Consider the following 24,825-nt stretch of genomic DNA (forward strand, 5'->3'; position numbering starts at 1 on the left):
GAGAGAGATCATGACTAAAACCAAGGAAATAGAAACAATCATCAGAAATTATTAACAACAGTTTTATGCCAAAGATGTAAGCAATCCAGAAGAAATGGATCCATTCCTGGAAAGCTATAAACTTCCAAGACCTAAACAGGAAGAAACTGACAACCTGAATAAACCAGTATCTAGTAAGGAGATTAAAGCAGTGATCAAAATCCTCCCAAAGAAAAGTGAAAAACAAAACAAAACAAGGGGCGCCTGTGCGGCTCAGTGGGTTAAAGCCTCTGCCTTCGGCTCAGGTCAGAATCCCAGTGTCCTGGGATCGAGCCCCACATCGGGCTGTCTGTTCCGCAGAAAGCCTGCTTCCGCCTCTCTCTCTCTCTGCCTGCCTCTCTACCTACTTGTGATCTCTGTCTGTCAAATAAATAAATAAAAATCTAAACAAAAACAAAAAAACAAAAAAACAAAACAAAACCAAAAAAAACCTCCCAAAGAACAAGAGACCAGGAACTGACAGATTCACTGGGGAATTCTACCAAAGATTCAAAGAAGAAATAATACCTATTCTCCTGAAGCTGTTTCAAAAAATAGAAACAGAAGGAAAACTTCCAGGCTCTTTCTATAAAGCCAGCATTACCTTGATTCCAAGGTAATGGAATCAAGCCAAAGACCCCATCAAAGAGGATAATTTCAGACCAATATCCCTGATGAATATGGATGCCAAGATTCTCAACAAGATCCTAGCTAATAGGATCCAACAGTACATTAAAAAGATTATCCATCATGACCAGGTGGGATTTATCCCTGAGATGCAAGTTTGCTTCAACATTTGCAAATCAATCAATGTGATAGAACAAATCCATAAAAGAAGAGAGAAGAACCACATGGTGCTCTCAATTGATGCAGAAAAAGCATTTGACAAAATACAGCATTCACTCCTGATTAAAACTCTTCAAAGTATAGGGATAGAGGGAACATTCCTCAAATTCATAAAATCCATCTATGAAAAACCACAGTGAATATCATTCTCAATGGGGAAAAACTGAGAAACTCCCCATTCAGATCCGGAACACCACAAAGATGCCCACTATCATCACTGTTGTTCAAGATAGTACTAGAAGTCCTAGCAACAGCAATCAGACAATAAAAAGAAATAAAAGGTATTCAAATTGGCACAGAAGAATTCAAACTCTTTTTCTTCTCAGATGACATGATACTTTATATAGAAAACCCAAAAGACCCCACCCCTAAGTTACTAGAACTCATACAGCAATTCAGTAATGTGGCAGGATAAAAAAAAATCAATGTACAGAAATAAGTTTCTTTCTTATACACTAACAATGAAACTATAGAAAGGGAAATTAGAGAATCAATTCCATTTACTATAGCTCAAGAACCATAAGATAACTAGGAATAAACCTAACCAAAGAGGTAAAGAATCTGTACTCAAGGAGTTACAGAACACTCATGAAAGAAATTAGAGAAGACACAAAAAGATGGAAAAACATTCTATGCTCATGGATTGGAAGAATAAACATTATTAAAATGTCTATACTGCCCAGAGCAATCTGTACTTTCAATGCCATCCTGATCAAAATACAACTGGCATTCTTCAAAGAACTGCAACAAACAATCCTGAAATTTGTATGGAACCAGAAAAGACCCCCAGTCACTAAGGAAATGTTATAAAGAAAAAGCTGGGGGCATCACATTGCCTGATTTCAAACTTTATTACAAAGCTGTGATCACCAAGACAACTTGGTACTGACACAAAAATAGACACATAGACCATGTTCCACATGGAACAGAGTAGAGAGTCCAGATATGGACCCTCGATTCTATAGTCAAATAATCTTCAAAAAAGCAGGAAAAAATATCCAATGGCAAAAACACAATCTTTTCAATATATGGTGCTGGGAAAACGGAACAGCTATGTATGGAAGAATGAAACTCGACCATTCTCTTACACCGTACACAAAGATAAACTCAAAATGGATAAAAGACCTGAATGTGAGGCAGGAATCTATCAAAATCCTAGAGGAGAACACAGGCAGTAACCTCTTTGACATCAGCCACAGCAACTTCTTTCAAGACATGTCTCCAAAGACAAAGGAAACAAAAGCGAAAATAAACTTTTGGGACTTCCTCAAGATCAAAAGCTTCTGTACAACAAAGGAAACAGTCAACAAAACAAAGAGGAAACCCATGGAATGCGAAAAGATATTTGTAAATGATACCTCAGACAAAGGGCTGATATCCAAGATCTATAAAGAACTCCTCAAACTCAACACCCAAAAAACATAATCATGTCAGAAAATGGGCAGAAGGCATGAACAGACACTTCTCCAATGAAGACATACAAATGGCTAGCAGACACTTGAAAAAATATTCATCATCATAAGCCATCAGGGAAATTCAAATCAAAACCATATTGAGATATTACCTTGCACCAGTTAGAATGGCAAAGATTAACAAGACAGGAAACAACAAATGTTGTAGAGGATGTGGAGAAAGTGGAAACCTTTTACATTGTTGGTGGAAATGCAAGTTGATGCAGCCACTTTGGAAAACAGTGTGGAGCTTCCTCAAAAAATTAAAAATAGATCTACCCTATGACCCTGCAATTGCACTGCTAGGTATGTACCCAAAGATAAAAATGTAGTGAAAAGAAGGGCTGTCTATACTCCAAAGTTCATAGCAGTAATGTCCACAATTTTCAAAGAGTGGAAAGAGCCATGTTTCCTTCAACAGAAAAATGGATAAAGAAGATGTGGTACACATATACAATGGAATCAGAAAGGATGACCACCCAACTTTTTATCAACATAGATAGGAGTGAAGGCAATTATACTGAGTGAAATAAGTCAAACAGAGAAAGTCAATGACCATATGGTTTCACTTACTTGTGGAACATAAGGAATAACATGGAGGACATCAGGAGAAGGAAAGGAAAAGTGAACTGAGTGAAATCAGAAGAGGAGACAAACCATGAGAGACTGTGGACTTTGAGAAAGAAACAGAGGGTTTTAGAGGCCATACAAGTGCAGGGATGGATAAGCCTGGTGGAGGTTATTAAGGAGGGCATGCATTGCATGGAGCACTGAATATGGTACATAAACAATGAATCTTGGAACACTGAAAAAATAAAATAAAAAAATAATAAAAGTATAGGTTAGGGAACCATTCCCAGAAAATGGAAACGGATCATTGTCAAGTCTAATTTCTTGTTCTAGGAGTTGGGAGAAGTGATGGCATATACCTTCCTGGAATTTAGAATCATGAGATTACTACAGTCCACTGGCTGCTCTGTCCCTCCTTTTCATTTTTAAAATGGTAGTGTAATCCCTATACTTATTTCGCTGTTATATGTTTTGGGGAGTGGGAATGGTAGACAAATTATTATCTCTTTATTTCACGAGTCTTTGGATTAAGAAAACTTACACTTAAAAAACCTCAACCAGAACTGATACAGATCATGAAATCAAAAACTTCAATCCTGATGCTATGATTTGATGAGACTTTGGAAGACTCTTTGGAAGCATGAACACATTTTGCATAGAAGAATTATGTAGTTCGTTGTGGCCAAAAGACAGACTACAGGAGACTAAACTGCCACAATTTTTTTGTAGCATCTTTCATCAAGAGGTGAGGGCTATCTCCCCATTTCCTGAATCTAGGCTGTTGTGGTGGCTAGTTATGGTAAATGTAATGTGTTAGAAATTACAGTTCTAAAGTCTAAGGCACAGAGGACTTTCAGATTCCACTTTTTCTCCTTAGAAAGAGAGTATGGACTCTGAAAAACAATTTGAGGGTTTCAAAGGTGCGGGAGGTGGGAGGTTGGGGGAACCAGGTGGTGGGTATTGGAGAGGGCACTGATTGCATGGAGCACTGTGTGTGGTGCAAAAACAATGAATACTGTTACGCTGAAATGAAATAAAAAATCTTTAAAAAAATATGTGGGAGGAAAAAAAATGCTACACTGACACTTCAGAGAGTGAAGAAGGTTTACTTTAGTATAGGGAGGAGAGGCCACATGGAGGAGAAGCAAAGTGTCCCAGCCAACTGGAGGCATGTGAAAAAATCCTGGACTATTCAGCCTAGCCTCTTCCCTTGTTAAGTGTGGCCGTATGAGTGGGATGGAGGAACTCATAAAAGAAACCTCCTAGTCAACCCACAAAATCCTAAAGAATAATCATTGTTTTAGCTAAGTTTGGAGTGATTTTTTTTTCAGTCTGGCTTTATATAAGTGGTAAACATATTGTTGCTCACTACTGTCTGCCTTTTAAAGGTGTTTGTTTGCAAAAGGTAAGAATTAATTTAAATTTAAAAGAAAACCTGAATCAATGGATATGTATTTGTGTATATATTTTAGAATAGGGAAGTCTAGGATACATTAGGAAGATGGGACAAAATATAACAAGGTATAAAATTACTAGGAATGAAAAGAAAATATAAGCACCTATGCAGCAGAGATTAAAAATTTAAGAGACTATTATAAGCAACCGTATGCCAACAAATTTGAGAAATTTTAACATAAATGAGAAATTCCTAAACTGACCAAGACATCACAGAAAATTTGAGTAATATTAATGATATGAAGTAAGTAATTTTAAATTATCCCAAACAGATAGACAGGCTCATAAGGCTTTCTAGGAATATTTGGTGTTCAATAAATCGTAATTCCCACCTTAACTTCATTCTTTCAGAAAATGAAAAATGAAGGAATGCTCCTCAACTGATTTTATGAGATTATTCCCAACTCGATATTTTGTTAGATAATACCTAGTTAAACATGAAAAGTTCAGGTTTTCTTCCCCTCAAACTCACAGTTCTACACTGCAATTCCCCATCAATACATGATCGAGTCACCAGATAGCATTGCAGTCTGATAATAGACACCATAAACACTTTTAATGAATCATAATTATATATATGAATATATATATATATATATATATATATATATATATAATTACAAGTAATAACACTCTTTTCTCTGTAATCTGGGCTAGCTAGAAGGGCTTCATGGCTGAGTCCCACTCAAAGCTCTCAGTACTATGGCTTACCAGGTAAATAGGTAGGAATAACATTTTTAAATATGTGTATCAATTGAGCAATCCATTAAACTTTGGCCTATGTCATCTGTATATCTAAAAATATCCAGCAGACATTGTGCTTTTCATATATTTTAGGGGGTCTGAGATGCAACTTATTTGACACCTGGAAGGGGCACTCAATATCCTTTAGACAACTGAAGAGCTAAAACATTTAATTCAGTGGCAAGCACCTAAAAGTCCATCATCTTATTTTCCATAGTCTAGTATGCATGTATCTTTCAAGGTATCTAGGTACCTGCTACTTACCAATCAATATATCCTATCAGCATAGACAATCAATGTAATAAACTGGCATGATTTCCTATAGGGAACAAGATAATTAAGGTCCCACTGAGTTAAATTATGGAGCCAAGCCCAGGGATTGATAAAGGCTTGTGGCAAAACAGTACAGTTATATTCTGCCAGTTGAAAGTAAGTGACTTCTGATGCTCTTTGTTTATTGGTATTGAGAAAAAAAATGCATCAATCAGCTTGATAGCTAATTTTCCAGGTGTCAGGGACTATATTCACTATCACCATTAAGGAACAAATGCAATTGGAGACACCTCTTGATTGAGCTTATGATAGTCTGCTATCATTTTCTATGATCCATCAGCCTTCTACATAGGCCAAAGTTAAATGGGACTGTGATGGTATAAGCACCTCAGTGGATGGAAATGGCATCCTTCCAGTTACTTGGGGCAAAAACTATGAGATCATTCTTGATTTCTCTCATTCATGCACACAACCAATTTGTCAAGAAATTCTATCAGGCTTATGTTACTGTGATAGCTTCCAAACTGCTTTCTTCCCTTCATCTCTGTTCTCTACCATTGATTTTCATTGAAGCAACAGAAAAATACTTTTAAAATATAAGGCAGGTTGTGTCACTCCTCTGTTGAAAATGCTGGAGTAGTTTTCCATTTCACTCACAGAAAAAGGCTGATAGTTATACAGTGGCTTACAAAACAATATGGGTTCTGGATCTCCATTAAATTTCTAACTTCATCTCCTGATCTTTTTTGCTCACTCTACTCCAGTCATACTGGTCCTCTTGCTGGTTCTCAGTCACACCAGTCATATTCCTGCCTTGAATTCTTTGCTCTATTTGTTTCTGCTGTGTGAAATGTTATTCTCCTAAAATCCATCTTGCTAACCTCCTTATTTTCTTTAAGATTTTGCTTAAAGTCATCTGCTGAATAAGGCCTCCCCTGGCCACCCTACCTAATATAGGAAACTCTCCTCCTCAATGCCTGCATAGTCTTATTGATTTCCCATACTCTGTATTTTTCTATATATTTCATCTAAATATGCTATGTATTTAACTTGCTTATTTTACTTACTCATTTTTATTAGTTTTTTTTTTTTTTTTTTAGTAAAATGTGATCCCTATGATAAAATCTTTGTCTGATTTGCTGATATAGTCTGGGACCATAGAAGGGTGTGTGACATATGTAAGATGCTCCCAAACTTTTGAGGAATCCATAAATTAATAAATAGACAAATCTAAAAAGTATTTTAAGTGAAATAAGGTAAGTTGCAGAAAAACCCCTATTACATAATTCCACTTACATTGAACGGAATACAGGAGAACTATAAAATGTTATTTAGCAATTCATCCACATATGTTAAACTATGGAGTTTAACATATATGTTAAACTATTATTCTATGATAATCGTGGAAGTCAGAATAGTAGTTATTTTGGGGTACAGGAAGGGTAATGTAATTCAGGAGCTAGGCGTAGGTTACTTTAAAGATAAAGGGAGGTCCAAGATGGCAATATAAGAAGAGTCTGAACTCCCCTCCTTCTTGGATATAGTGACTATGTGCCTTCACATACAGCAATTCTTACTGAAGAAAACTAAGGGCTGACTGAATAACTTCTACATAATAGAGAATTGGAGAGACCACAAACAGAACAGCAGGAAAGACAAAGACCCCAGCCCTGACACTGAACTACAGTGGAGAAGGATACCACTGAGGGACTAAGAGCAAATTCATTTGCCCAGGAGCACAAAAAAAAGTCATGGTTTAAAAGGGTAGCTAGAACTTAAAGGAACCAGCCTTTGCATATCTGCCAAATGGAAGGCAACCTGTTGAATGTTCTTTGGAGTCTGAGGAGCTAGAGTACCATTGTTTATACTTCTCCTCCACCTTGATAACATAGACAGAAGCAGGGTCTGAGCACTCTGGCCAGCCTGATCCTTCAGACCTCTAGCCCATAGCAGGCCCAGATACCTTGGGTATGGGGGGTGGGGTGGGGAGCCACAGTTTAAAAACAACTAGAATATAATGGAACTAGTCCTAGAGGGATGGAAGGAATGCTTTCTGGAGTTGGAGGGAGCAGTGAACACCATGTTTCATTTCTGCCTACATCTTGATAGTACAGAGAGGAGCAGGTTATGAGTACTCTGTCTAGCTAGCTGCCTGAGCAAGCCTTGGGACCCTAGCCCACACTAGCCCCAGTTGTCCCCAAAAGGAGGCTCCAACCAACCATCTAAATTCCAGCCATCCCCAAAACGAAGCCCCAGTGCAGCACACACCAGGAAACCCTTGAACAATAACCCCTATAGCTCCAGCCATCTTGTTCTGGCAACAATAGGCACAAAGTATCCTGAGACAACCAAGCCTATACAGGCTTCTGTTCCTGCTATCCCACTGAGACCCCACCCTCCTACATCAAGCACCCTGAAACCCCCCCTGGCCTGAGTCTGTTTCAACTTTAGGTGTCCCATCATGGCACCCAAATGTAGAGTGCCCCAGGATCCCTACCCCATGCCTCCTACAATGCCAGCCATCCAGTCGAAACTGCTAGACACAAGCAGTTTGTGCAGGGTACATTACTATACAAAGGCATTCTCTCAAGACTAGGAAAAGTAGTTATTTTTTCTAATATATAGGAGTAAAAACAAAGAGTCAAACAAAATGGAATATCATCTAAAAGAAAAACAAAACAAAACAAAACTCAAAAAAAAAAAAAAAAACTAACAAAAAAAAAAAAGGAGATAAGCAATCTACCTGATAGAGAGTTCAAAGTAATGGTCATAAAGCTGCTCACCAGACTTGAGAGAAGAGTGGATGTACTCAGTGAGAAGTTCAACAAAGAGAGAGAAAATATGAAAAAAGAACCAATCCGAGTTGAATACTACAATAACTGAAATGAGTACACTTGAGGGAATCAACAAGAAAATAGAGGATGGAGAAGTACAAGTCTGTGAAATGGAAGACAAGATACTGTAAAGCACCCAAACTGAACAACAACAACAACAAAAAAAACAAAAACAAGAATTTATGAAAGGGGGATAGGTTAAGGGATCACTGAGACATCACATGTACTAACATTCACATTATAGGCTTTTCAGAAGAAGGGAGAAAGAGAAAAGGTGAGAAAACTTATTTGAAAAAACATTAACTGAAGATTTCCCTAATCAGAAAGTGAAGAAAGACCCCTAAAAGATGAACCCAAACATATCCATACCATAACACATAATAGTTAAAATATTAAAGATTAAATACAAAGTTTAAAAGCACAAGAGAAAAGCAACTAGTTACCTACATAAGACCTCATAAGGCTATCAGCAGATTTTTTAGCAAATCTTCTGGTCAGAAGGGAGTGGTAGGATACATTCAAAACACTAAAAGAAAAAAAAAACACTACAACCAAGAATATTCTTCTGGCAAGGTTATTATTCAGAGTTGAAGGATAGAGAGTTTCCCAGACAAAACAAAAGTTAAAGGAGTTCGCCACCACGAAATTGAGCTTACAAGAAATGTTAAAGGGACTTCTTTAAACAGATGTGAAAAGATCCATGGTTATGACCAGAAGTAAATACACACATACACACACAAAAGAGTTTCCCAGACAAACAAAAGTTAAAGGAGTTCACCACCACTAAACTGAGCTTACAAGAAATGTTAAAGGATCTTCTTTAAACAGATGTGACATAGATCTATGGTTATGACCAGAAGTAAATACACACATGCACAAACACACAAAAGGAAAATACATACACACACACACGAAAGAAAATCATTAACAAATAAAAACATACAGTAAAGCTAGTAAATCAATCACTTATAAAGCTAGTATGAAGGTTAAAAAAGAAAGGTAGTAAGATCAGTTATATCTAAAAGATAAATAAGGAACACACAAAATTTTTTAAAAAGTAAAATATGGTATCATATACATAATACAAGGACTGAGGAGGGGCACCTGAATGACTCAGTCCGGTTCTTGATTTCAGCTCAGGTTGTGATCTCAGGGTTGTGTGACTGAGCCCTGAGTTGGCTCCATACCCAGCAAGGAGTCTGTGTGAGATTCTCTCTCTCTTTCTCCCCTCCTGCCCTTCCTACCCCCACTTCCCAAGTGCATGCTCACTCTCCCAAATAAATAAGTAAGTCTTAAAAAATAAAAAGTGGAGTGGGGAGTAAACAAGTAGTACTTTTAGAATGTGTTCAAACTGAAGCAATCATCAACCTAATATAGACTCCTCTACATGTTATAGATGAGCTAACATTACCACAAACCAAAAATCTATTATAGATGCACAGAAAAATAAAAAGAATGAAATCCAAGCATAACACTAAAGAATCATCAATCACAAGAGAAGACAGAAGAAGAGAGTAATAGAGAACTACAAAGAAAAATCAAAACAATTAACAAGACTGTCAATAAATACATACCAATCAATAATTACTTTAAATTTCAGTGGTTTAAGTGTTCCAATTAAAAGACACAATGTAACTGAATTGAAAACAAAAAAAACCAAGATCCCATCTGACGAGACTCCCTTCAGACCTAGAGACATAAACAGACTGAATGGGAGAATACAGATCCATGATAATGGAAGTGGGGGGAAAAAAGGCCAGGATATCAATCCTTATAACAGACAAAATAGGTTTTAAAACAAAGGCTGTAACAAGGGACAAAAGAATTTTACATAATGATAAAGAGAACAATCCAGCAAGAAGATATAAAAATTATGAATATCTATGTACCCAACATAGGAGCATTGAAATACATAGAGAAAACATTAACAAGTATAAAGGGAGAAATTGACAGTAATTCATAGAGGGAGGCAAACCATAAGAGACTCTTAAGCATAGGAAACAAACTGGGGGTTGCTGTAGGGGTGGGAGGCAAGGGAATGGGGTAACTGGGTGATGGACATTAAGGAGGGATGTAATGAGCACTGGGCATTAAAAGACTGATGAATCACTGACCTGTATCTCTGAAACTAATAATATATTATACATTAATTAACTGAATTTAAATTTTAAAAAGTAGGAGAAAGGCACCTGGGTGGTTCCGTGGGTTAAGTCTCTGCCTTCAACTGGGTCATGGTCTCAGGGTCCTGGGGTCAAGCCCCACATTGGGCTCTCTGCTCAGTGGGGGGCCTGCTTTCCCCCTCCCCCTCTGCCTGTCTCTCTGCCTACTTGTGATCTCTCTCTGTGTCAAATAAATAAATAAAACTTTAAAAAAGTGGGAAAAATAAAATTTTAAAATACAATAATATTGGGAAAAGGAGGGAGGGGAGAGGGAGGGAGAAAGGATTTTCTGACTGTCATTTGTTCACTGATGTAAGTTTTATTCAACATAGTACTACAAGTCCTAGCTGAAGCAACAGACAAGGAAAAGAGATAAAAGGTATACAAATTATAAAAGAAGTACAACTGACACTATTTGCAAATGACATATATAGAAAACCCATATATAGTGGAGTCTTTATGGTTTTCTATATGTAGAAAATGTACATTTCTATATGTAGAAAACCATATAGACTATATAGAAAACCATAAAGACTCCACCAAAAATCAGATAAAATCAATTCAGTAAAGTTGCAGGATACAAAATATGCAGGAATGTGCTGCATTTCTCTACACTAAAAATGAATTGGCAGAAAAAGAAATTAGGAAAACAATCCGATGTACAGTTGTACCAAAGAGAATAAGATACCTAGGAATAAACTGAATCAAGGAAGTGAAAGACCTACATGATAAAAACTATAAAACATTGACGAAAGAAACTGAAAATGAGAGAAACAAGTGGAAAGATATTTCATACTTAATGAATTGAAAGAATTGATATAATTTAAATGTCCATATAACCTGAAGTAATCTATAGGATTAATCCCTATTTATTTATTTATTTTAAACATTTTATTTATTTGAGAGAGAGAGAGAAAGTGAGATGGGAGAAAGTCAGAGGCAGAAGCAGACTTCCTGCAGAGCCGGGAGGCCAATGCAGGACTCAATCCCGGGACTCCAGGACCATGACCTGAGGTGAGGTCAATTGCTTAACCAACTGAGCCACCCAGGTTCTTGGATTAATTCCTATTTAAATGACGAGAATATTTTTCAGAGTTAGAACAAATAATCCTAAAATGTGTATAGGACCAGAAAAGACCTCAAAGAGTCAAAATGATCTTAAGAAAAAAGAGCAAATCTGGAGGTATTATCATCCTGAATTTCAAATATACTAAAAAGCTCTATGAATCAAAATAGTATGGTACTGTTACAAAAAAAAGACACATAGATCAGTGAAAAAGAATAGGGAGCCCAGAAGTAAATCTGTGCCTATATAGTCAATTAATTGAGAGCAATGGAGAAAAGGATACATAATGGGGGAAAATCAGTCTGCAATGATTGATGCTGGGGAAACTGGACTGCTACACGCAAAAGAATGAAACTGGATTACTTTCCTATATCATACACAAAAATAAACTCAAAATGGATTAACGACTTAAATGTGAGTTCTGAACCATGAAGCTCCTAGGGAAAACATAGGCAGTAATCTCTTGGACATCAATCTTAACAACATATTTATGGATGTCTCCTTAGGCAAAGAAAACTAAAGCAAAAATAATATTGAAACTACTCCAAATTAAAAATCTTTTTTCCCAGCAAAGAAAACCATCAACAAAATGAAAGGGCAACCTAGCTAATGGAGATTATTTTCAAATTATATATTCAATAAGGGATTAAGATCCAAAATATATAAAAACTCACACAATTTAACACTAACCTCTCCTCTCCCACAGATAATCCAATCGAAAATGGACAGAGGACCTGAATAAACATCTTTTCAAAGACATACAGATGCCCAGCACATACATGAAAAGATGCTCAACATCATTAACCTCATGCCAGTCAGAATGGCTAGTATCAAAATGACAAGAAAAAACAAGTGTTAGTGAAGATAGAAGGGGAACACTCATACACTGTTGGTAGGAATATAAATTGGTATAGTCACTGTGGAAAAACATATGGAAGTTTTTCAAAAAATTACAAATATAAATACCATCAGTCCAGTAATTCTAGTAGAGGGTATTTATCTCAAAAAAATTAAAGCACTAACTTAAAAAGATATATGCATCTCTATGTTTACTATGTCATTATTTACAATAGCAAAGACATTGAAGCAACCCACATGCCCATTAATAGAAAAATGGATAAAGAAGATGTGTTTTATACACACACATACACACACACACAAATATTACCCAGCCCCCCCCAAAATGAGATCTTATCATTTGCAATAATATGGATGGGCCTGGAGAGTATTATTCTAAGTGAAATAAATCAGACAAAGACAAATACCATTTGATTTCACTTATATGTGGGATCTAAAACTCAAAGGAAACAAAGAAAAACAGAAACAAACTCATAAATACAGAGAGCACACTGGTGTCTGCCAGAGGGAAGGAGAGTGGGTAGTAGATGAAATAGGTGAAGGGGATTAAGGGGTACAAAATTTCCCATTTTAAAATAAGTAAGTTACAGAGATGAAAAGTAGAACATAGGTAATATAGTCAGTAACATTTAAATAACTTTGTATGGTGATAGATGGTGACCACACTTATTGTGGTGAACACTGCATAACTCATAGCATTGTCAAATCAGTATGTTGTACACCTAAAACTAATGTAAACACTCTATTTCAACCATAATTAAATAATAAAAGTTTTTTAATAAAAATAAGTAATATGTAAAGATGGAGATGATATTCTAATACCTGTTTAATTAGAAGGCAAAAAGATATTTTTCTTCTTTCATATACATTAAGCCATTAGTGAAATAATAGATTAATTTCTAATTTGGATATTTAGTAGTATGAAACTGAATGAGGATGCTGAGAAGATGATATATTAACTCATCCATTTATTTACTGAATAAATAGTTACTCAGCATGTTATATATTACTGTTATATATTAGTGTTATATATATTGGTGCTAAGAATATCTATGGAAAATTTTAAAAAACAACAACAACAAAAACTAAAAAAACAAAACAAAACCTGCTTTGCCTTCCCAGAGTTTAAATCTAGTGTGGGAGATTAATAATAAAGAAATAAATAGATGGCTATGTATTCTATCAGATATTGAAAAGTAGAATAGAGGTGGTATTTTACATATGAAAATCAGTAAAGTCCTCACTGAACTGAAACTGGAGAAACAAGGAAATTCAAATCATAGAGAGATTTTGGGAAAATTATTTTAGGCAGGTAGAAAAGCTGCTGGGCATATCCTGACTTGAAAGTATTCAGGGAATAATGAGATGGCCTATGTGAATCAAGAACCCAGAAGTGAAAGAACAGAGCTGTAGAATACGAGACCAAGCTGTATTTTAAAGGCTTTACATTGTACTCTAAATTAGATGAGAAGACCCTGGAGGTTTTGATCAAAGGACTACTAAATTAAAATGTTTAAAAATGGAGCCATCTGGCTGCTGTGTTAAGAATTGACTATAGGCAGATGAAGATAGAATGAGGAAGACCTGTTAGAAGACCATTGCAGTAATCCAGGTAAGAGACCAGGGCATGGACCAGGGTACCAGGGTATCACAGTATAGGTGGCGAGATATTGTCAGACCCTAGGCTTATTTTGAAATTTTGTCTGATGGGTTGGTTGTGGGTTGTAAGAAAAAGAGATGAGTCAAGGATAGCATAAAAGTTTAAAACCTGAGCAATGGAAACAAAGCTATTTAGTGAGATAGGGAGACCATGAGAAATGTCTTAGTCTATTTGTGATGCTATAACAGAATACCATAAACTGGGTATTCTGCTTATAAAGCCAATGGAAATTTATTTCTCACAGTTCTGGAGACTGGAAGCCTGAAACTCAAGGTACTGGAAGATTCAGTGTCTGATGAAAGACCTTTTCTGGTTCAGAGGTAGCCACATTTTTACTGTGTCTTCATATGGTAGAAAAAACAAAGGAGATCTCTGGGGCTTCTTTCTATAAGGATACCAATCCCATTTGTACTAATCTGTTCTCAAAGGCCCCAAACCTCCATATACCATCACATTCGAGGAGTATGTTTCAACATAAAAATTTTTGAAGGGATAGGGCCATTTATTCACAGCAAGGAAAATTCAGGTTCAGGAAAATTCAGGTTCAAATATTAAATTTGAGACATAAAGTAGATTAAGTACTTGGATATACAATCCTGGTATTCAAGGAAGAAGTCTAGAGATGACATTTCATGAATCATCAGAAAACAGACTTGGTGGGGAAAATAGACTGGGAATGGAAGGATTAATCTCAGGCATCTGTTTAGACAGAGTATTTTCAAGGAGCCTGGAGGCCTTTCAACATTTGAAGACAGAGAGTTGAGGAGAAATCAGCAAAGCAGTCTGAGGATGACTAGTTCAGGAAGAGGACCAAAAGAAAGTGCAGGGTTCAGTCCCAAGGCTAGGGTAAAGTGTTTCACAAAGAAATGAATGATCAACTATGTCAAATGACGCCATTATGAAAAAATAAATAAAAGATTTAAAATTGGCCCTGGAGTAACATAAGTGAGACTGGGAAGAACTGTTTTAGTGGAATACTGAGAGTAAAATGAATATGAGTAGAAGGACAAAAATGGTGAATATAAACATTAGAAAGAGAAGCAATTCTTACTTTCAATAAAAAATATCTGAAATCCCCTTTAAGTGAGATAGGAAGGTTAACTCCTAACATTTCTTGATCATGCTTATAATAGTCATACCTTTATTTGGTCCCTGGCACCCTGGGTGGTTTGAATCAATAGTTCATAAGAGTATATTGTAAGTCAACTGGGTTTGCTCACGATGAGTAGAATATTTTACAGTCTACTTTTCATTTGCTTCTCTCTATAGAATCAAAATATTCTTGAAATGTTCAATTCCTAAGAATCCACCAGGGGATTAGGCACCAGTTTCCCTTTGGAAACTTCAGCCATCAGCCTTGTGAATCAACTTCTGGCTATAACAGAAACAATGCTTCAGTTGCACAGCTGAAACCAGTTGGAGAAGAGATCTTGAACGTATTGTTCTTTTCAAGGATGTTCAAGAACCAGTTACTGCTCTCATAATCTTTCTTCCAAGACATAAAGTATTCAAAGAGAAGATATTCAAAGAGAAGATATTTTTACTACATGTAAATTTATAATCAATTGTCTTTTGAAAAGAGACTGAGCATGCTGTGCCTAAGATAGACTACACTGGTTTCAAGAACTCCATATTTGTGAATTCCGTAAAAGTGGAAGCTGAAACTTTTTCTTAGCTTTTTTATAGCATTATCAACTTTATCTGTCACTAACTTTCTACTTAGATTCCTTAACAACCCTACTGATTCTTTTCCTGGTTGTTTGCTTCTTTTATTGATTTCTCTTTTCCAAAGCCATAGGCAGTACCAAACACAACAAACAATTTAAGGTCTTTATTTGTCTCCTGAGTCAAACAGTTTAAAACCGATCTGATGATATTATCTCTTCAGCCCATAAACTTCATAGTGGGCCTCAACAACACAACTTTATGTTTTCAGAGCATAATCTCATTCTGATTTCTTCTATGTTGCCATACAAGACCCCACCTTCATTGCCCACTGTTCTGTCAATTTCAGATTTGCTAAACAGAGGCATACTAGCATTCATTAGCTTTAATTACCCACATCATGCATTCCTATGCATTTGTTCCATAAAAATACATTAAATATAATCAAAGCTTCCTTTACTGTGGTGTGCCACTGTAAAGGTTGTTTGAGGTATTGTTTATTCACATTTAGCTATATCCTCAGGGTTGTCATTTGTTATCCTACAGAGTTCAGTAATGTTCTAATTCTCTAGCTGTTTTTTAACGACATGAGGATTTTTCTAGATTCTCTTTATGTTTGTAAATTGGCAATAATAAATTTTATCTAACAATAAAGCTAATACTTTATCAAATATATTTTATGTATCCCTTCACATCTAGCTGCTGCTGAATTTTTTGATAAAGACCCCCCCCCCCAATTGTAAACTCTATCTCATGAGAATTATTTTTATTTTCATTACAAATGGCATAAAGAGTTTTCAAAATTTATTGGACTAGGGCTAAAGGTCTTCTTGGACTTAAAATTCTTTTGTATACTGGACTATAGATCATATACCAAGCAAGGAACTGGTGATAAAGCAGTGAACCAGACAGACACAGATCCTGCTCTCACAGATCATTAATCAGATATGCAACTACTAGAATAGATAGAGGGGATAATAGCAGAAGTACATCTTAGGCTTGAATATTTTTCTATCCCTCATTCTTGTGCCCCTCCTAACTCAATGGTGGAGTGTAGTTCAACTGGGATTTATATTTTGTGCACTACAGAGACTTATATTAAAAGAATGAAACACAGAATAAATGTTTCATTAGCAGTAGGTATCTTTAAGTCTAAGAGCTTGTGAAAGAACAGAGGCAACAAGCCAAATACAGCCCTACTAAGGTTAGAATTTTGCTCAGTATTAGATCTATTGGCATTATATTATTGGAATCCAAAAGGGATACCTTTAGTATAAAAGCTTTCCATGCTATGGAATCCTCATATTTCACCTTTCCTCCTGATATTATTTTGAACCTTTATACCAACTTTTGCCTCTGAGACATAGGAATGTTAAAAGTAACTTGGTCGCAATGACTCTCCAGTAAATCTACTTTCTTTAATTTGCTGTGTAGAGCAAATGTGGACATATCCCAACCACTATAATTACCCTGAATCCAATTTTTCTTTTGTAGAATTTGTGGAGGTTTATGGGTAGAGAAAATTGTGATATATTACTAACTCATGGTGTACTGTATGTTTGCTTGGGGTTATAATATGCCAGACCAAGAAGTGATACATGAAGGCTAGATAAGCCTGCACACATGAGATAAGGGATAGCCCAAAGGTAAGATGAAAGATGCAATTAGATGTGTCATATGCACAGAAAACATCTACAATATATATTTTGTATAATTCACAGAAAGCATCCAGAACACAACATTCAGGAGTTTCAGGAAAGGAAAGCACAACAGGTACTGGCTTTCAGGGCAAGATACCTATTCTGGTACCAACATAATGGCTTTGCCTGAAGGACCTGGTTGAGACCTATTAACTAAAATACAAGACAGACTTAGAAGGAAGAGAACAAATGATGTAAAAGGAAATAGCAGTGAAACTGAATGGATTCTGAACCAATGCCTAAAATTCGTATCCCATTTTCCTATGACAGAGGTAAACACTTCCACAATAGGAAAGTGTTAAAGTGCACCAATTTCTATAATTAGGCAATTAGAGATTTAAGATAAGTAAAATTCAGAGGTTATTAAAAAAAAAACAAAAACAAAAGCAAACACCTCGGAGGTGACCTTGAATTAATGCCGCTAGTCTTCATAACAGACAAGACTGAGCAATTTTTGTTATAGAATTGCCTGAATGGCTGTCAGTACATGGTATCGACATAAAATTTCTTCCCAATTTCAAGTGATCAGAGATATGTCATAGCACCAATAACTGCAATTACATAAGAAAGACTTTATTAGAACAACTTCCAGTCTACTTTTATTTTTTATTTTTTTTTAAATTTTTTCCAGTCTACTTTTAAACCTTTATAAATCTATATGTGATTTCAGCAAATACTAACCTGATTCAATCAAACCATATCCTCCACAAATTCTAAAGGGTTTGAATAAACTAACATTTATTTGAAATAAGTCATCTCTCTCTTTTCTGAAACTGGAGTAGTTTCTCTTTTGGTCCTTCCTGACTTGACATTTTCATTATTCACTTTTGGACACTTGTTTATCCACTTTTTCTCAATTTACTTTTTATTTATAGATCATATCAAGTTTTAGAGTCTAGAGTGCTTTGAATATAGTGACTGATTATATTTCCGTTCCTGGAAAAAAATACTGGGTATGCCAGTCACAATTCTATAAACTTGTTTATCCTTCAAGGAGAAATATTTGATCTTATCATATCCTGAAATTTATCTTTTTAATTTACAAATGATTACAGATAGCTAAGCTTCTACTCTAGGGATTTGATGATGTCTCTACTTAGTAAAGACCTACTCTTTGATTCTTTATCTGTTTTCCCATCAATGAAACATGCTACCTTTATTAAAGTAAATACAACACATTAGCACAAGATTGATATAACTCATTTAGTGAATTCAATGAAACTGAAATTCGCCTTTTACTGCTATTTCCTTCCATGTTTTTTAAATGTTTCCTAAAAAAAGGAAAGAAAAAAGAGTGAAAATAATAATGCTTTAAAAAAAAACTGAACATTTGTACAATCTAGTCTGTGATTTTTCATCCTTGAGTATTAAGTTCATTTTCTTAATTGTTATCTTTATATGCTTATAAAAATGATATCCAAATTCTAAACATTTTAAAGTTTGCTTTTGCCTTATTTTTTCCCTTTCGAGATAGTATAATCCTATTGTAACTTTTAAAATAATAATTTCAAATTTACCTTTACATGAGTAAGAATATTTAATGTTTTCAAGTACTATTTCTATTGATTATACTGATTGAAAAAAGAAAAATTTGCTCTAGCCCCCAAAGACTTGTGCTTTATCTTAAGTATGCTGGACTCTCACAAAGGACTTAAATTCTCAGAAGAATCCTATAATCGGATTGTGAATTACTATGTTTAAACTGCCTCAAGGGTCAATCTAATCCATCATGTAAAAATACTTTGTCTTTTAAATGGAATATGTGTAAAACCTAGTGCTGGTCATTTGAGAGATTTCTAAATTTTACTTCAGTGATTGTTTGTCCAATATTGAGTTCTATCATGTCCAAATGGAGTCAGGGGAATGCCCACTTCTTCTAAAATGAAAAGAGCTCATTTTTATAATAAATGTAATAATAATAATAGGTGTTCTGGAGCAAGCTGTACCAGCTTGCTGGAGTCAATGGTATGCATTTCCTGCTGACTCTTCATTCAGAAACAACATATTGGTAGCTTAGAACAGGCCATGTCGGGACTATTTACAGCACAGATCCACAAATCCTACAAATAAGGTCTTTTGTTTTTGAAGAGCAAGTTGTTAAATATTTACACTCTTGATAAAACCTCAATACCAAAGTATACAAAATATAAATGTATAATAAAAAAGGTAAAACTTCCCCTGAAATTTTACCACCTAGAGATTAGATCTGTTCTTATCTTAGTGTATATAACTTTCTAGAATTTCATATAATAAAAAATTCTACATTAAAGGGGAAAAGTGCAAACTCTAATGAAATAATTGATTCAGACAGTGGGAAAACTCCAGTAGCCAGAATTGTAATACAGTTTCCAAGATTTTTCCTCCCTGATGTACAAACCCTATATAACTTCCTCTACTTAATTTTGGTAAGTGTTAATGATTATGCTAGAAATACTCCCGTTGTGCTTAATAATCAGATGAGTTTGAGTTAATCCAAAGGGAGATAATCCTGGATGACCTAATGTAGTCAGATGAGCATTTTAAAGAAGGTGAAATATCAGAGAGTTCTCCTGATGGCCTGGAAGAAGGAAAAAACAGCCATGCTGTCAACTGTCTATGGAGGGAGCTTATAGCACAGACTTAAGAGCAGCCTCTAGAGAGGTAAGAGAGATTCCCTAGACAACAACCAGGAAAAGAGAGAGAGAGACCTGAAAAAACAAGAGACAACAATCACAAGGAATCTATTCTGCCAACAATGTGAATGATCTTGGAAGAAGACACCAAACTCCATTCAAAATCTCAGTCCTGTTCAATATCTCAATTTGGGACTCTGAGCAGAAAACTCAATTATACTGTGTCAACAGAAATTACGAAAGATTAGATGAATCCTGGGTTAAGTGGCTAAATTTGGAATAATTTTTTTGACTTAGTAATAGAATACTAGTATACTCTATAAGGAATATTTCAAATATTTTTAGAAAATGGTGACTTGGGCGGAATAAATGAAGTGGAGTCAAACCACAGGTAAAGATTTCAAGGATGTATCTTTATGTTCCTCTTGAGGAAGAATAAGAGGTTCCTGGGTCTAGGCCTGTATAAATAGGCCAAGGAACCCAATATGGCTCTTTAAGGTTGAATAGGAAGTGGCACAATCTCCTGGCACTTGGATTCCGAGGAGTGAAATGGAATAGGAGACAGAGAGTGGACCTCGGCCTGACAGAATTCAGCTCTGCTGATAAAAATCAGTGCCTTAGGCTTAGTTTCAGGGATGCTAGTAAAAATTGGCCATGGGAACTCTTACTTCCTAAAGGTTCTTCATGAAAAGCCCAATGTTTAAGCTTGGAACAGAGGTATCTAAGTCACCACAGTTACAATATCTGAAAAGAGCTTGCTGTCATGGACCAGGAACTCAAACTAGACTTTAAAATTCTGAAATCAATATTTATTCCTTGAGGACTTTTGCTTGCAAGAAGTAAAAGCTACTATAATGAAAATAGTTGAAGGCAGATGGAACACCATTTTTTTTCCCAATATCCAAATTCTCCAGTTTTATTACATGATTTGATACAAGGCAAGGACAGTAAACCCTGAAGAAATGTTGGTATCAGGGTTTTCTTCTAGCTAGTTGTATAGTTTAATTTTAAATATACAAATAATGAAGTGACCTCTAGTTTCATGGAGCAACTTACATTTATGAATTCATAATTTTGTAACTTGTTTTCTTAACTTAAAATCCCTCCTGTAGTGGATATATGCTAATATTTCCTTTAGAATATGTTTTCCAAAGTAAATTAACTTGGACAAAATGTGGAAACACTTTCAAACTTTAGATATGTATGGCCAAATTGCCTTTAGGAAAAATGGCATTAAAATTATACAACACATCAGTAATGCACATTTTATAGTATCATCACTAGCACTAAGTACCATGTGCTTTGTTATTGTATAGGTAGTATTACACATTTTATGGCTTAAATTGGCTGTTCTTAGATAATTTGATATAAGTAATACACTTAATGTTAATTTCCTTTTCTAAGAAATCTAGTGAGGCATTTGTTTTCCTTTTACCAATTTTTCAGATTTTTGCCCAAGTAGTAAATATTTTTATAAAATAATTTTAGCTATTTATGAAATCATTAAACAAAGCAATAAGAAAATAATATTATTGGCAATATTTTCCTGAATATGACCATTTATTCTTCATAATAAATGAAGAATATAATGTCCTAGGATATAACTATATCCATAAAACATGCCAACAAATTTTGTGTTGTGAAAAACAAAGTATGTTTAAGTGTATATATTTACAATGTACAGAGAGAAAGAGAGAGACAAAATATGCAGAGATATTTTTGTTTACTAACTCTAAGGCAGCAAGAGGCATATTTTTTTAAAATAATAAAATAGCACTGGGTGTGGTGAAAAAATAATGAATACTGTTTTTCTGAAAATAAATAAATTAATTTATAAAAAATATAATAAAATAATAATAAAATAAATTTGAATGGATAACTAATCAATAACATAATTTAATAGCTATGAAATTTTTGGTAATTTGTGAGACTCTGGCAAATCTACTTGGCATCATTAAAGCTTATGCATCTAGAACTTGGTATGGGATATCTGGGTGGCTCAGTCAGTTGAGAGTCTGAATCTTGATATTGGCTCAGGTTGTGATCTCATGGTTGTGAGGTGAGCCCTGTGTCATGTCTGCTCTTGGCAAGGGGTCTCTTTGGATTCTCTCTCTCCCTCTTCTTCTGTTACTCTCCCTGTTCACTCTGCTTTCTCTCTCTCACTCTCTCAAATAAATAAAATCTTAAGAAAAAAAGAGAGAACTTTGTGTAGACCTTTGTCCCATCACTCTATCCTGACATGTGAGAGGCAGCCCTGTTAACTCTGTAAAAATAGTAGAGGGAGAATCCCTTATGTCAATGGGTGAGTCATCAATATCAATGCCTTTACACAAGCCAAAATAGGAATAGTTGTTATTGGTTGAGGTCTGTGAGCCAGAGAAAGGGGCTGAATTATGCCTTTTATTAAATTGATGTTCATCATATTTTATGGGTAGTTCTTCCAGTTACATCTACTTGTTTTTAATATAATTAGAATAAAGTAAAAAAAAAAAATGGATGTGATCTTGATATTTTGAAGAGATTAAATAAGCAGCAGAGATGCTAACTCATCAAGGAAGACTGGAGTGGGGCATATTGAGTTGAATGAGACTGATCTAGGCCCATATTCTGGTTTCTCATTTTCAGATGAAAAAATAATAGTAATTTCTAAGGAGTAGGGAATGGTTTATTGCATTACAAAGTCATCAGTTAAACTTTGAAAAAAAAAAATGGCCCTAAACAAAGTGTTATTATTTCTCTACCTATATATGAACACACACAAAATTGATTAGTTTAACCATTACTAGCCATAGAAAGAAATGTGGAAGGTACAAGGTCCTGGTCAAAATGGCTGATCTGGATGAGACAGAAAGTGTATCTAGCCTGGAACCAGCAAGGCAGATCACTCTGGAGCAGTAAAAAAGAGTCTCAAATAGAACTAGAAGTAAATTAATCTCTCCCAGTAACCTCCTATCCCTGTGTTATGATAACACATTAGTTTTTATTATCATAAATAAGCTTTGATTTTTCCTCTGGTTAGGATTCTATATTTAGGTTGTCTCCCATATAAAGAATTAAAATAATTTGTGAAAATACAATCTGAATCAGCAACAGAAATTCTTAAAATGGGAAGTGGATAGAATATATGGCTTAAATGAAATTCCAGACAGAAATAAGACTTAATTTTTTTTCTTAAATAAACTTGTCCAGAATACAAATGTTATGGCAGGATGAACCTAAAAGGAGGCCTCTTTGAATAGTACAAATCCACTTTAATTTCATACCACCTGTCTTATACTGAAACTGTCTTGATGGTAATGGCTACATGAAAGAGCATACAGTGGTGTGGTAGATTTATTATGATGGCAAATATTCATTCACACACACTTGTCCTCTTTACCCTTGTAGTATACATTCTATCCCACTGATTCTGGGCATAATTAGTCATATATTTTTATGAATGGAATGTAAGTAGATTTGACATACACTACAACCTAGTGGAAATTTTACATGCAGAGTTTGTCTTACTCTTTTGCTAATTCCTCCTGCCAAAGAAGGAGCATGTCCTAAATAGTATCAAGGCAGAGGATCATAGGGAAAAAGGTAAAAATGAAACAAGACAAAACCAGAGAAGGAGACAAATCATAATAGACTCTTAATCTCAGGAAAGGAAATGAGGGCTGCTGGAGTGGAGGGGCATGGGAGGGATGGGGTGGCTGGGCAATGGACATTCGGGAGGGTATGTATTATGGTGAGCGCTGTGTATTGTGCAAGATACATATACCTGTACCCCTAAAACAAATAATACATTATATGTTAATAAAAAAACACGTGGAAATAAAAAAAAGTAGTATCATCTTTTTCAGGCTTGGTCTTAAAATAAATTTACTGAGGAGGGCAAAGCTGAATGAAGTAGAATTACAGCAACCACAGATAACTTGAAGTCACCACCACCTATAGAGGCAAAGATTAAATGTCTGCTCTAAAACACTTAGAGTCTAGATTGTTTATTTAGCAGCAAAGCTGACAGATACAAGGGAGAATTTAAACACTGGTTAAATGTTTAAATATTTTATTTTTAGTTTTTTAATAAATTTATACACTTTTACCCATTTCTCTCATCCCTTAACTGCTACTCTGACACCACTATACAGAATAGATTTATTTTCTAAACTCTATCAGTGTTTTTCTTTTTTTTAAATTTTTGATTTTACATATAAATCATATGGTATTTTTCTCTGACTTTTTTCACTTAGCACAATGTCCTCAAGACCCAAAGGCATTATTGTATTTTATGGCTGAATTATATATTATATATATATATATATATACACACACACACACACACACACACACATACACACACACACACACATACAATATGTTAATACATATTGTTATATTATTGTGTTATTATAATAATATATATAATATGCATTATTTATCCATTAATCCATTAATGAATACTTAGTTTGTTTCCATATCTTGGCTATTATAAATAATGCTACAATGAACATGCGGTTGATATATCTTTTCAAGTTAGTGTTTTCCTTTTCTTTGGACAAATACCTAAAAGTGGAATTGCTGGATCATGTGGTAGTTCTATTTTTAATTTTTTGAGGAACAACCATACTGTTTTCAACAATGTTGCACCAGTTCACATTCCCACCAAAAGTGCATAGATTCCCTTTTCTCCACATCCTAGCCAACACTTGCCACTTATTCTTTTGATAATAGCCATTCTAATAGTTGTAAAAGGATATTTCACCATGGTTTTGATTTGTATTTTCTCTAATGATTAATAATGTTGAGCATCTTTTTATTGTACCTTTTGACCTTAGAAAAATGTCTACTCAGATCTCTCCAATTTTTAATCAGATTGGTCATATTTTTGTTATTCAGTTGTATGAGTTCTTTTATATTTTTGCTATTGAC

The sequence above is a fragment of the Mustela lutreola genome, chromosome 6, assembly GCF_030435805.1.
Source record: "Mustela lutreola isolate mMusLut2 chromosome 6, mMusLut2.pri, whole genome shotgun sequence".
NCBI lineage: Eukaryota > Metazoa > Chordata > Mammalia > Carnivora > Mustelidae > Mustela > Mustela lutreola.